Genomic DNA, 5,000 nt, shown 5'->3' with positions numbered 1-5,000 from the left:
CGTTAAGGCCCGTTTAAAGGGGAGTTTTAAAACGGCAGCCATTTTGAACCGGAAGTAAAAGTGATACTCTCTAGAAAATGTCTGTGTATTAATAACTTGGCCAAAAATTGACAGAAAATGCACAAAGGAAACTGTCTTTTCACATAAAAAGACGTTATATTAACTTAATTTGTACAAAAATGATAAATCACACTTGAGAAGATACAAATTCAAGATGACCTCCAGAAAACCGAGAGTAAAATTTTCATAGTCAGAACGAAAGAAGAAATGGGTCCAAACTTCATTTTTACTAACTGATGTTCTTTACTTTTATCTTACTCTCATGATATGCACATAATTAACTGTTTCTATGGTCCAGATTCACTTCTAAACTTCAATCTTCTCGGACTATAATACGGTATAAGAATACAAACAATAACAGGTGGGTAATATCTCATTGATTACTTACAAAATTTACTCTACGCTTCGTTCAGAAAACAGCGTTTATAGTCGCAAAAGAGTCTAAGATTGACTTTAACGGCTTTCGCACTCTTCAGCGCACTTGCACATAGCTGTACATCTTAGACTAACCTTCTGAAACCCACAGCCTCCTCTAAAACCCTTATTAATTACGGCCGCAATTGGGATGACTTTGTGATTTCTGACAGTTTTGTCCAGAAAGACCCCCAATCGCAGCTTTCCGATATTCCTCCCCAATCTTGTGGGCTACGAATAGGTGGGTTTGGCACGAGGGCTTGTCCCCAGGCCCCAAGATGTGTGGCCAGCCTGGTATGCAGTACGCTTGACATGTTCGAGTAATGAATCTCGTGTCGGAGGAAGGGCGCCGAAAGTTCGAGCCTTACGGGTAAACAACTGCTTTCTGGCTTCGTTTACAGATGAAGAACTGCTTGTTCTATCATATAGTAAAACAACGAAGCGTTCAAGGATTGACATCCACTCTTCGGCTATTTCTGTTTGAGCTCTGGACAAGGCGATAAACACTGGAAAACCCTTCCAGGTGTCCAGCGCGGTCTTTTTGCTTTTCGCATAGAAGCAGGACACCGTATCGCATCCCGTGAATGCGTGGAATGCAGGTAAGGCAAATACAACGTTGTTAGTAAATGTGTTAGCAATCTCGTGGGCTTCAAGGTAGCGAAGATGTATCCCTGTACCAAATGCCACCCAGAGTTGGATGCTCTCTGAAGCAAGCGCCTGTAACTTCTGTACCAGAAACACGGCCCGGTACGAACAATGATCTTTGTCAAGCTGGGATTGGATAGCATCAGCAGCACGGATAAACATTCTTGTGCCGGCTTCTTCATGTGAGGATGGTGCCAGGCTGCAGGTGTCATCTCGTGGAAGGCTCGTAAGTACGCCTCGTGGTAGTTTGTCTCAGGTCTAACTGCTCTGCTCGTGGGCCTGATCAATAGCGAGATCTCGAGATCCGCCAAGGCAATACCTTCTAGACGATGTGGCTATTCATCTTCAGGAACGGCTTCTCTTTTTGCATATTCTGTACTCCTGTACAGCACAGATAGACAAGAGGCGTGGTAACTCTCCTCAAGAGTGAACCACCAAGCTTAGCTAAAAACCTTTCGTCATTCAGTACATTTGCATATTCCCGAACTCTAGCTCCCAGACTAAGGGTCGAAACTCTATGAAGTGGTTGCTTATCAGATTCGCATAAAAACAAGATGGACTAGTGTCTTTTGTGTATGCCAGTGCGTTTATGTGAATAAACTTACCGCCAGCTATTGGCTCGTCTTGGGATTCAGATTTTCTTTTTTGAGCTCGTTTGAGTTTTGACGAGTTAAGAAGAGCATAGAAACTTTTGTGATAGCGGTCCCTATGTTTGAAGAATGCAGCCGCAATGCCGTCGCCTTCATCTAGTCGCGATAAACTTATGTCCTTGGGCTTGCAACCCAGATCAGCAAACTGTCTTAAATTGTCTGCAAGTGTTCTATAGCCTGCTCTTTTATCTGCTCGCCTTGAGTCCGCTGGGCACTGAAGGCCTTCTTTGTTTGATTCCTGGAAGATAACGCAGAGCTCCCAATCGGTCGCATTACGATTGCAGTCATCCATGAGGCTGTTTGAAGCAAAATAGAGTTATTCGAATTAGATAAAAACTAATCGTTTCACCACTGTACAAGTATCTGTATCTAAAGAGTTAACAGTTCATCTGTAGTAAGTCTGATTTTAAATTCCTTACAAATCTGGAACAATAATTTTTAAGCCCCTGGTTTGGTGGCATAATCGTTATGGAAAAAAAAGGAAACCCGTATCCAATTCTGAATTGACTGTTTTTGGATTAACTGATACGCTAAACATACCTTAAATACATAAAAACTGTGATATGGGGACGCATGAATATGGAAAACGTACTCCAGTGTAAACGTACTCAGAACTTCATTTCAGTGGTAAGAGCTAGTTCTATTCCATGACTCCGTGAAAGAGAGAACGCTTAAGTTGTTCAGCAAGAATCCTCTAGCTTCAGTTTCACCTTTTTTCTGTTGTCTTTGGAACATAAGTTAAACATATGATTGCCACTTCCTTCACTCTTGAAATGAAGCATCGTTCTTGCTTTTCTTCATGCCTGATATTTACAGCTCACCTAGAGGAGCAAGGTTGGCGTTTACTTCACTTTTCGTTTGTTTTTTAGTAAATCTAATTAAGGTAACTTATTTTGTATAATTATTTTAAAGTTCTCAGATGTCACGGTAAAAGCGATGAATTCGAATTAGTACGAGCGCAACGAGATATCCACTTAGATGAAACAAAATGGCGGAGCTGATATGCAAATTAGTTTGGACGCAAAGCATTGTGGTTACTATTAGGGATCTTGGCAAAGGGAAATGATAAATGGGATTCCGGCTCGTATTCACTTTTCATATATATTCATTATTTTCAAAAAAATATAAATCGTGATTTTTTACATACTGTTTAAAGAATTGCTTTTTAAACTTTCAGTTAATATTGCCTTTACTCTTATTTTCCCCCTAAAAACACTATTTTATTCACATTTGAATATTTTATACAAATCAAAACATCGGAAAACACATTGTAAAACATTTCATCATCATTTTTGTCTAAATGTCCGCTTTTTTCATCATTTTTTCATTCTCTATTTCTGGTCAAAATGGCGGCCATATAAGAAATCGATCCAAAAAACCGGTTTAACAGGAAAAATCGCGATGGCACCATATCACATATAATCCCCATGTTTTTGCCTATATTTCCTGAAAACTTGGTGCTTTTAACGGAAAGTGAACACAATTCTTCCCCAAATCTGCACATATCCGCCCCACTATGAGTGCATATTTTTAATTTCGCTCTGAATTGCAATTTTTGAGATCAGTCTTGATTTTTAATTTTTAATCTGATAAGGATGCAAGATGCCTGGACGGCCTATGACAGAAGAAGAGAAACGAAACAAGAGAGAAAGAGAACGAGAACGACAAAACAGTACACCAGTAATAGCTCAAACTTGGTGGAAGAAGTTACTCCACAAATTCTTTTCTTGGACACTAAACCGCATTTGTTATTTCTAAGGATGAGTTATTTCAAGTGGATGCATACTTTTAAAATCGGGGATGGAAGCGGAATAATTGGATCTCAGTTATTCATCATTCCATCCATTTGTTTCCTGAGTCATTTATTGTTCATTATGGAAATGTTGTTTGATGTTCATTTATCCGTATTCATAATGCACAGATCAACTCGAAACCCCCCTTCCCCCCCCCCCCCCTCCCCTGTGTAAAGCCTGGGTATTTGAACTTTTGAAGGTTGGATCGTTCAAATTCCCGTTCCCTCGAGTTAAAATGGTGTTCAAATGCCCTGCCCTATCATCGGATTTGTCTGTCATACCCTACTAAAGAACAATCGTCGTTAATAAAGACCTTTTGAAGACGCTCACAAATGCTACATCTCTTCCTTTAAACTCTTCCATCTCGTCCAAACACCTGTTTTATATCTGTTAGCGACTTCGGCGCCCAAAACAAAAAATCATTTGAAACCTGACACTTCCGGTTCAATTTTTACCACCCCACGCAGGCAAAAGTCAAATTCCACACTCCCCGGGCACAGAAGATAGTCAAATGCCCGGGGTTTGCCCCGGGGGATGGAGGATGTTGAAGTTTCGATTTGATCGGCGCATTATTCTTTAACGGGAACCGTAAAATTCATTATTCTGAATTGTCGCACGCTAAAAATTCCTTAGTCCTTTCCTTTTTTAAGCCGTTATTTATTATTCATTATTCCCCTTCCACCCCCGATTTTAAAAAGTGGTTGAGTCGTTTTTTCCTTTGTTCAGGAATGAAACTCGAATTTTTATTCTCAACTGGAATAAAATAAGAATCATCTGTACTCTTTTTGGACAGAAATAATTGATTTGTTTGCTTGTTTGTTTGGCTTTAAAATGCGAGTGAACAAAAGGGTTTTTTCACTTCGTTTTCCCATCTGCTTTTCGATGTGCCTCGACAGTGACAAGAAAATTTTGCTCTTATGTTATAATCTCGTAATCGCAATGATTTCTCGTAAAAGTAAGGAGAAATATCACTAACTTGCGTTTTCAGAAGTTTGTTTAGAGCACGTACAGGTAATTTGTTGGAGATCTTGTTTGAAGTTTGTCCTTTCGTGCTTATTCTGGTTCTAAGCCAAGCTGGCATGTTTCAATGAAATACATCAAAATGTAAATGATCTCGTTTTCAGAGGTAAAGTGGAATAAAGTACATCAATATAACTCTTTTTTTGACCTTGAACCGACAAAAACGATCTATCAAATCACATTGTTATATACCTCGCCTTTCACTCAACAAAACCAGCACTGTGATTGGTTGGTTCTTGGTCACGTGCTTCTGATCAAATTTAAATGTATCCTGATCGGGATACAATTCCACAGTTGTTTCCCGCTCCGGATGTTTTGCTGCGATTTTTGACGGAAAAGTCTAAATATACAACAAAGCACTTCATGTCTTGTCCTACGGGAAACTACAGTTAGTTTTGTTTTCCCTCGAGTCCTGTTT

The sequence above is a fragment of the Montipora capricornis genome, chromosome 3, assembly GCF_036669925.1.
Source record: "Montipora capricornis isolate CH-2021 chromosome 3, ASM3666992v2, whole genome shotgun sequence".
In the NCBI taxonomy this organism is placed as follows: domain Eukaryota; kingdom Metazoa; phylum Cnidaria; class Anthozoa; order Scleractinia; family Acroporidae; genus Montipora; species Montipora capricornis.
This window is presented reverse-complemented; position numbering follows the sequence as displayed.